The following is a 10,471-nucleotide window of genomic DNA, read 5'->3' on the forward strand; positions in this document are numbered from 1 at the left end:
TCAGCTACAGCTCGGAGGCATACCGGGAGCCGCTTCCTGCTCAAGTTACAAAGCATTAGAGCGGTTTCTTTGCTGCGTCCCTTAATACAGTGCAAGCAACAAGCACCATACACAGTGATACCTTGACATTTGCCTGTAGCCTATCATGACTGCTACCATTGCCGAATTCTAGCCGTTCTTATCCAATCGCAAGAGTAAGCAACTTACAATTTAAGCTTACCACGGAGAATTCTCAGACCCACCCCCCCGCCCCCCCCGCCCTCCTCCTTCTTCTTCTTCTTCTTCTTGCTCCATCGACATTTCTTGTTTGCCTGCGAGAGCTCTCTTTTTGGTCAAAACATGTCTTCTATTCCCTTATGCCCTTCTCGAGACTCATTTACTTGGGGAAAAACAGGTGCTCCTTTGGAGTCACATACCGTTGTCCTAATCATCACAGAAAATCTCCTTCCAACTCAATCTTCCAACCTTTGCCTTCTCACTTAGTCAGCGATCCGTGTTTCAGCAGAACACCTTTTCCTCTCCATCAAAACCTCCTTCCATTTCTACCTCATGCTAAGTTTCCACATTCACACGTCTTGCTGCCGAGCCTACCTAGCTGTGAAACTTTCTTACCAAACGTTCATCGTCGCCAACAAGCTCGAGCTCCAAGGACAGACACCCTTTCGCTTTCGCTGAGTGCACGCTGCCCACGCAGCTCTCGCTGAGCCAAGGGTGCCGGGCGTCTGCATTAGAAGAAAGGCGCAGAGCCGCAGCGGGATGAGCCCTTTCCGGAGGCTGCTCGGAGAAGGGGTGCTTTAGGAAGGCCTTCTGCTTTGACGCCTGCTCCTGGCTGAGCTCTAGCTGCAGGGACTCTGCAAGGCTGAAGGACTAGCAAAGTGCCTGTCTCCACGCTGCGGGGTGAAGTGCTACGGCTCCGCCTTCCCTTTCGCAGAAGCGAGGACGCCCTCAGCCGGCTCGGCTTGTGAACGAGCCCTTGCTGGACTTCTGCGACTCGCTGCACTGCACACGCAAGCCCGCTGCTCTGCGGCTTCGTTCTTCGCCTCACCTTGTCCGCACGAAAGGGAAGCCCAGCGAGGGCACTGGACTTGGCCGCTTTTGCTCGTGCATGCTGCACGCAGCCACGCTGTAGCGTGCACGCTTTCTTTGCACAGCTCTGGAGGAGAAAGGCTCACGAAGGCTGTCTGCACTTCAGGCGGCTCTCTTGAAAGCTGTTTCTTGCATAGGCGAAGTTACAGCGTTTCAGGCAGTGGCTATGCAGAGCCAGCCCTACAGCTGTCAGCTACAGCTCGGAGGCATACCGGGAGCCGCTTCCTGCTCAAGTTACAAAGCATTAGAGCGGTTTCTTTGCTGCGTCCCTTAATACAGTGCAAGCAACAAGCACCATACACAGTGATACCTTGACATTTGCCTGTAGCCTATCATGACTGCTACCATTGCCGAATTCTAGCCGTTCTTATCCAATCGCAAGAGTAAGCAACTTACAATTTAAGCTTACCACGGAGAATTCTCAGACCCACCCCCCCGCCCCCCCCGCCCTCCTCCTTCTTCTTCTTCTTCTTCTTGCTCCATCGACATTTCTTGTTTGCCTGCGAGAGCTCTCTTTTTGGTCAAAACATGTCTTCTATTCCCTTATGCCCTTCTCGAGACTCATTTACTTGGGGAAAAACAGGTGCTCCTTTGGAGTCACATACCGTTGTCCTAATCATCACAGAAAATCTCCTTCCAACTCAATCTTCCAACCTTTGCCTTCTCACTTAGTCAGCGATCCGTGTTTCAGCAGAACACCTTTTCCTCTCCATCAAAACCTCCTTCCATTTCTACCTCATGCTAAGTTTCCACATTCACACGTCTTGCTGCCGAGCCTACCTAGCTGTGAAACTTTCTTACCAAACGTTCATCGTCGCCAACAAGCTCGAGCTCCAAGGACAGACACCCTTTCGCTTTCGCTGAGTGCACGCTGCCCACGCAGCTCTCGCTGAGCCAAGGGTGCCGGGCGTCTGCATTAGAAGAAAGGCGCAGAGCCGCAGCGGGATGAGCCCTTTCCGGAGGCTGCTCGGAGAAGGGGTGCTTTAGGAAGGCCTTCTGCTTTGACGCCTGCTCCTGGCTGAGCTCTAGCTGCAGGGACTCTGCAAGGCTGAAGGACTAGCAAAGTGCCTGTCTCCACGCTGCGGGGTGAAGTGCTACGGCTCCGCCTTCCCTTTCGCAGAAGCGAGGACGCCCTCAGCCGGCTCGGCTTGTGAACGAGCCCTTGCTGGACTTCTGCGACTCGCTGCACTGCACACGCAAGCCCGCTGCTCTGCGGCTTCGTTCTTCGCCTCACCTTGTCCGCACGAAAGGGAAGCCCAGCGAGGGCACTGGACTTGGCCGCTTTTGCTCGTGCATGCTGCACGCAGCCACGCTGTAGCGTGCACGCTTTCTTTGCACAGCTCTGGAGGAGAAAGGCTCACGAAGGCTGTCTGCACTTCAGGCGGCTCTCTTGAAAGCTGTTTCTTGCATAGGCGAAGTTACAGCGTTTCAGGCAGTGGCTATGCAGAGCCAGCCCTACAGCTGTCAGCTACAGCTCGGAGGCATACCGGGAGCCGCTTCCTGCTCAAGTTACAAAGCATTAGAGCGGTTTCTTTGCTGCGTCCCTTAATACAGTGCAAGCAACAAGCACCATACACAGTGATACCTTGACATTTGCCTGTAGCCTATCATGACTGCTACCATTGCCGAATTCTAGCCGTTCTTATCCAATCGCAAGAGTAAGCAACTTACAATTTAAGCTTACCACGGAGAATTCTCAGACCCACCCCCCCCACCCCCCGCCCTCCTTCCTTCTTCTTTTCTTCTTGCTCCATCGACATTTCTTGTTTGCCTGCGAGAGCTCTCTTTTTGGTCAAAACATGTCTTCTATTCCCTTATGCCCTTCTCGAGACTCATTTACTTGGGGAAAAACAGGTGCTCCTTTGGAGTCACATACCGTTGTCCTAATCATCACAGAAAATCTCCTTCCAACTCAATCTTCCAACCTTTGCCTTCTCACTTAGTCAGCGATCCGTGTTTCAGCAGAACACCTTTTCCTCTCCATCAAAACCTCCTTCCATTTCTACCTCATGCTAAGTTTCCACATTCACACGTCTTGCTGCCGAGCCTACCTAGCTGTGAAACTTTCTTACCAAACGTTCATCGTCGCCAACAAGCTCGAGCTCCAAGGACAGACACCCTTTCGCTTTCGCTGAGTGCACGCTGCCCACGCAGCTCTCGCTGAGCCAAGGGTGCCGGGCGTCTGCATTAGAAGAAAGGCGCAGAGCCGCAGCGGGATGAGCCCTTTCCGGAGGCTGCTCGGAGAAGGGGTGCTTTAGGAAGGCCTTCTGCTTTGACGCCTGCTCCTGGCTGAGCTCTAGCTGCAGGGACTCTGCAAGGCTGAAGGACTAGCAAAGTGCCTGTCTCCACGCTGCGGGGTGAAGTGCTACGGCTCCGCCTTCCCTTTCGCAGAAGCGAGGACGCCCTCAGCCGGCTCGGCTTGTGAACGAGCCCTTGCTGGACTTCTGCGACTCGCTGCACTGCACACGCAAGCCCGCTGCTCTGCGGCTTCGTTCTTCGCCTCACCTTGTCCGCACGAAAGGGAAGCCCAGCGAGGGCACTGGACTTGGCCGCTTTTGCTCGTGCATGCTGCACGCAGCCACGCTGTAGCGTGCACGCTTTCTTTGCACAGCTCTGGAGGAGAAAGGCTCACGAAGGCTGTCTGCACTTCAGGCGGCTCTCTTGAAAGCTGTTTCTTGCATAGGCGAAGTTACAGCGTTTCAGGCAGTGGCTATGCAGAGCCAGCCCTACAGCTGTCAGCTACAGCTCGGAGGCATACCGGGAGCCGCTTCCTGCTCAAGTTACAAAGCATTAGAGCGGTTTCTTTGCTGCGTCCCTTAATACAGTGCAAGCAACAAGCACCATACACAGTGATACCTTGACATTTGCCTGTAGCCTATCATGACTGCTACCATTGCCGAATTCTAGCCGTTCTTATCCAATCGCAAGAGTAAGCAACTTACAATTTAAGCTTACCACGGAGAATTCTCAGACCCACCCCCCCGCCCCCCCCGCCCTCCTCCTTCTTCTTCTTCTTCTTCTTGCTCCATCGACATTTCTTGTTTGCCTGCGAGAGCTCTCTTTTTGGTCAAAACATGTCTTCTATTCCCTTATGCCCTTCTCGAGACTCATTTACTTGGGGAAAAACAGGTGCTCCTTTGGAGTCACATACCGTTGTCCTAATCATCACAGAAAATCTCCTTCCAACTCAATCTTCCAACCTTTGCCTTCTCACTTAGTCAGCGATCCGTGTTTCAGCAGAACACCTTTTCCTCTCCATCAAAACCTCCTTCCATTTCTACCTCATGCTAAGTTTCCACATTCACACGTCTTGCTGCCGAGCCTACCTAGCTGTGAAACTTTCTTACCAAACGTTCATCGTCGCCAACAAGCTCGAGCTCCAAGGACAGACACCCTTTCGCTTTCGCTGAGTGCACGCTGCCCACGCAGCTCTCGCTGAGCCAAGGGTGCCGGGCGTCTGCATTAGAAGAAAGGCGCAGAGCCGCAGCGGGATGAGCCCTTTCCGGAGGCTGCTCGGAGAAGGGGTGCTTTAGGAAGGCCTTCTGCTTTGACGCCTGCTCCTGGCTGAGCTCTAGCTGCAGGGACTCTGCAAGGCTGAAGGACTAGCAAAGTGCCTGTCTCCACGCTGCGGGGTGAAGTGCTACGGCTCCGCCTTCCCTTTCGCAGAAGCGAGGACGCCCTCAGCCGGCTCGGCTTGTGAACGAGCCCTTGCTGGACTTCTGCGACTCGCTGCACTGCACACGCAAGCCCGCTGCTCTGCGGCTTCGTTCTTCGCCTCACCTTGTCCGCACGAAAGGGAAGCCCAGCGAGGGCACTGGACTTGGCCGCTTTTGCTCGTGCATGCTGCACGCAGCCACGCTGTAGCGTGCACGCTTTCTTTGCACAGCTCTGGAGGAGAAAGGCTCACGAAGGCTGTCTGCACTTCAGGCGGCTCTCTTGAAAGCTGTTTCTTGCATAGGCGAAGTTACAGCGTTTCAGGCAGTGGCTATGCAGAGCCAGCCCTACAGCTGTCAGCTACAGCTCGGAGGCATACCGGGAGCCGCTTCCTGCTCAAGTTACAAAGCATTAGAGCGGTTTCTTTGCTGCGTCCCTTAATACAGTGCAAGCAACAAGCACCATACACAGTGATACCTTGACATTTGCCTGTAGCCTATCATGACTGCTACCATTGCCGAATTCTAGCCGTTCTTATCCAATCGCAAGAGTAAGCAACTTACAATTTAAGCTTACCACGGAGAATTCTCAGACCCACCCCCCCGCCCCCCCCGCCCTCCTCCTTCTTCTTCTTCTTCTTCTTGCTCCATCGACATTTCTTGTTTGCCTGCGAGAGCTCTCTTTTTGGTCAAAACATGTCTTCTATTCCCTTATGCCCTTCTCGAGACTCATTTACTTGGGGAAAAACAGGTGCTCCTTTGGAGTCACATACCGTTGTCCTAATCATCACAGAAAATCTCCTTCCAACTCAATCTTCCAACCTTTGCCTTCTCACTTAGTCAGCGATCCGTGTTTCAGCAGAACACCTTTTCCTCTCCATCAAAACCTCCTTCCATTTCTACCTCATGCTAAGTTTCCACATTCACACGTCTTGCTGCCGAGCCTACCTAGCTGTGAAACTTTCTTACCAAACGTTCATCGTCGCCAACAAGCTCGAGCTCCAAGGACAGACACCCTTTCGCTTTCGCTGAGTGCACGCTGCCCACGCAGCTCTCGCTGAGCCAAGGGTGCCGGGCGTCTGCATTAGAAGAAAGGCGCAGAGCCGCAGCGGGATGAGCCCTTTCCGGAGGCTGCTCGGAGAAGGGGTGCTTTAGGAAGGCCTTCTGCTTTGACGCCTGCTCCTGGCTGAGCTCTAGCTGCAGGGACTCTGCAAGGCTGAAGGACTAGCAAAGTGCCTGTCTCCACGCTGCGGGGTGAAGTGCTACGGCTCCGCCTTCCCTTTCGCAGAAGCGAGGACGCCCTCAGCCGGCTCGGCTTGTGAACGAGCCCTTGCTGGACTTCTGCGACTCGCTGCACTGCACACGCAAGCCCGCTGCTCTGCGGCTTCGTTCTTCGCCTCACCTTGTCCGCACGAAAGGGAAGCCCAGCGAGGGCACTGGACTTGGCCGCTTTTGCTCGTGCATGCTGCACGCAGCCACGCTGTAGCGTGCACGCTTTCTTTGCACAGCTCTGGAGGAGAAAGGCTCACGAAGGCTGTCTGCACTTCAGGCGGCTCTCTTGAAAGCTGTTTCTTGCATAGGCGAAGTTACAGCGTTTCAGGCAGTGGCTATGCAGAGCCAGCCCTACAGCTGTCAGCTACAGCTCGGAGGCATACCGGGAGCCGCTTCCTGCTCAAGTTACAAAGCATTAGAGCGGTTTCTTTGCTGCGTCCCTTAATACAGTGCAAGCAACAAGCACCATACACAGTGATACCTTGACATTTGCCTGTAGCCTATCATGACTGCTACCATTGCCGAATTCTAGCCGTTCTTATCCAATCGCAAGAGTAAGCAACTTACAATTTAAGCTTACCACGGAGAATTCTCAGACCCACCCCCCCGCCCCCCCCGCCCTCCTCCTTCTTCTTCTTCTTCTTCTTGCTCCATCGACATTTCTTGTTTGCCTGCGAGAGCTCTCTTTTTGGTCAAAACATGTCTTCTATTCCCTTATGCCCTTCTCGAGACTCATTTACTTGGGGAAAAACAGGTGCTCCTTTGGAGTCACATACCGTTGTCCTAATCATCACAGAAAATCTCCTTCCAACTCAATCTTCCAACCTTTGCCTTCTCACTTAGTCAGCGATCCGTGTTTCAGCAGAACACCTTTTCCTCTCCATCAAAACCTCCTTCCATTTCTACCTCATGCTAAGTTTCCACATTCACACGTCTTGCTGCCGAGCCTACCTAGCTGTGAAACTTTCTTACCAAACGTTCATCGTCGCCAACAAGCTCGAGCTCCAAGGACAGACACCCTTTCGCTTTCGCTGAGTGCACGCTGCCCACGCAGCTCTCGCTGAGCCAAGGGTGCCGGGCGTCTGCATTAGAAGAAAGGCGCAGAGCCGCAGCGGGATGAGCCCTTTCCGGAGGCTGCTCGGAGAAGGGGTGCTTTAGGAAGGCCTTCTGCTTTGACGCCTGCTCCTGGCTGAGCTCTAGCTGCAGGGACTCTGCAAGGCTGAAGGACTAGCAAAGTGCCTGTCTCCACGCTGCGGGGTGAAGTGCTACGGCTCCGCCTTCCCTTTCGCAGAAGCGAGGACGCCCTCAGCCGGCTCGGCTTGTGAACGAGCCCTTGCTGGACTTCTGCGACTCGCTGCACTGCACACGCAAGCCCGCTGCTCTGCGGCTTCGTTCTTCGCCTCACCTTGTCCGCACGAAAGGGAAGCCCAGCGAGGGCACTGGACTTGGCCGCTTTTGCTCGTGCATGCTGCACGCAGCCACGCTGTAGCGTGCACGCTTTCTTTGCACAGCTCTGGAGGAGAAAGGCTCACGAAGGCTGTCTGCACTTCAGGCGGCTCTCTTGAAAGCTGTTTCTTGCATAGGCGAAGTTACAGCGTTTCAGGCAGTGGCTATGCAGAGCCAGCCCTACAGCTGTCAGCTACAGCTCGGAGGCATACCGGGAGCCGCTTCCTGCTCAAGTTACAAAGCATTAGAGCGGTTTCTTTGCTGCGTCCCTTAATACAGTGCAAGCAACAAGCACCATACACAGTGATACCTTGACATTTGCCTGTAGCCTATCATGACTGCTACCATTGCCGAATTCTAGCCGTTCTTATCCAATCGCAAGAGTAAGCAACTTACAATTTAAGCTTACCACGGAGAATTCTCAGACCCACCCCCCCGCCCCCCCCGCCCTCCTCCTTCTTCTTCTTCTTCTTCTTGCTCCATCGACATTTCTTGTTTGCCTGCGAGAGCTCTCTTTTTGGTCAAAACATGTCTTCTATTCCCTTATGCCCTTCTCGAGACTCATTTACTTGGGGAAAAACAGGTGCTCCTTTGGAGTCACATACCGTTGTCCTAATCATCACAGAAAATCTCCTTCCAACTCAATCTTCCAACCTTTGCCTTCTCACTTAGTCAGCGATCCGTGTTTCAGCAGAACACCTTTTCCTCTCCATCAAAACCTCCTTCCATTTCTACCTCATGCTAAGTTTCCACATTCACACGTCTTGCTGCCGAGCCTAGCTAGCTGTGAAACTTTCTTACCAAACGTTCATCGTCGCCAACAAGCTCGAGCTCCAAGGACAGACACCCTTTCGCTTTCGCTGAGTGCACGCTGCCCACGCAGCTCTCGCTGAGCCAAGGGTGCCGGGCGTCTGCATTAGAAGAAAGGCGCAGAGCCGCAGCGGGATGAGCCCTTTCCGGAGGCTGCTCGGAGAAGGGGTGCTTTAGGAAGGCCTTCTGCTTTGACGCCTGCTCCTGGCTGAGCTCTAGCTGCAGGGACTCTGCAAGGCTGAAGGACTAGCAAAGTGCCTGTCTCCACGCTGCGGGGTGAAGTGCTACGGCTCCGCCTTCCCTTTCGCAGAAGCGAGGACGCCCTCAGCCGGCTCGGCTTGTGAACGAGCCCTTGCTGGACTTCTGCGACTCGCTGCACTGCACACGCAAGCCCGCTGCTCTGCGGCTTCGTTCTTCGCCTCACCTTGTCCGCACGAAAGGGAAGCCCAGCGAGGGCACTGGACTTGGCCGCTTTTGCTCGTGCATGCTGCACGCAGCCACGCTGTAGCGTGCACGCTTTCTTTGCACAGCTCTGGAGGAGAAAGGCTCACGAAGGCTGTCTGCACTTCAGGCGGCTCTCTTGAAAGCTGTTTCTTGCATAGGCGAAGTTACAGCGTTTCAGGCAGTGGCTATGCAGAGCCAGCCCTACAGCTGTCAGCTACAGCTCGGAGGCATACCGGGAGCCGCTTCCTGCTCAAGTTACAAAGCATTAGAGCGGTTTCTTTGCTGCGTCCCTTAATACAGTGCAAGCAACAAGCACCATACACAGTGATACCTTGACATTTGCCTGTAGCCTATCATGACTGCTACCATTGCCGAATTCTAGCCGTTCTTATCCAATCGCAAGAGTAAGCAACTTACAATTTAAGCTTACCACGGAGAATTCTCAGACCCACCCCCCCGCCCCCCCCGCCCTCCTCCTTCTTCTTCTTCTTCTTCTTGCTCCATCGACATTTCTTGTTTGCCTGCGAGAGCTCTCTTTTTGGTCAAAACATGTCTTCTATTCCCTTATGCCCTTCTCGAGACTCATTTACTTGGGGAAAAACAGGTGCTCCTTTGGAGTCACATACCGTTGTCCTAATCATCACAGAAAATCTCCTTCCAACTCAATCTTCCAACCTTTGCCTTCTCACTTAGTCAGCGATCCGTGTTTCAGCAGAACACCTTTTCCTCTCCATCAAAACCTCCTTCCATTTCTACCTCATGCTAAGTTTCCACATTCACACGTCTTGCTGCCGAGCCTACCTAGCTGTGAAACTTTCTTACCAAACGTTCATCGTCGCCAACAAGCTCGAGCTCCAAGGACAGACACCCTTTCGCTTTCGCTGAGTGCACGCTGCCCACGCAGCTCTCGCTGAGCCAAGGGTGCCGGGCGTCTGCATTAGAAGAAAGGCGCAGAGCCGCAGCGGGATGAGCCCTTTCCGGAGGCTGCTCGGAGAAGGGGTGCTTTAGGAAGGCCTTCTGCTTTGACGCCTGCTCCTGGCTGAGCTCTAGCTGCAGGGACTCTGCAAGGCTGAAGGACTAGCAAAGTGCCTGTCTCCACGCTGCGGGGTGAAGTGCTACGGCTCCGCCTTCCCTTTCGCAGAAGCGAGGACGCCCTCAGCCGGCTCGGCTTGTGAACGAGCCCTTGCTGGACTTCTGCGACTCGCTGCACTGCACACGCAAGCCCGCTGCTCTGCGGCTTCGTTCTTCGCCTCACCTTGTCCGCACGAAAGGGAAGCCCAGCGAGGGCACTGGACTTGGCCGCTTTTGCTCGTGCATGCTGCACGCAGCCACGCTGTAGCGTGCACGCTTTCTTTGCACAGCTCTGGAGGAGAAAGGCTCACGAAGGCTGTCTGCACTTCAGGCGGCTCTCTTGAAAGCTGTTTCTTGCATAGGCGAAGTTACAGCGTTTCAGGCAGTGGCTATGCAGAGCCAGCCCTACAGCTGTCAGCTACAGCTCGGAGGCATACCGGGAGCCGCTTCCTGCTCAAGTTACAAAGCATTAGAGCGGTTTCTTTGCTGCGTCCCTTAATACAGTGCAAGCAACAAGCACCATACACAGTGATACCTTGACATTTGCCTGTAGCCTATCATGACTGCTACCATTGCCGAATTCTAGTCATTCTTATCCAATCACAAGAGTAAGCAACTTACAATTTAAGCTTACCACGGAGAATTCTCAGACCCCCCCCCGCCCCCCCCGCCCTCCTCCTTCTTCTTCT

This window comes from Coloeus monedula (assembly GCF_965178545.1).
Source record: "Coloeus monedula genome assembly, chromosome: 17".
In the NCBI taxonomy this organism is placed as follows: Eukaryota; Metazoa; Chordata; class Aves; order Passeriformes; family Corvidae; genus Coloeus; species Coloeus monedula.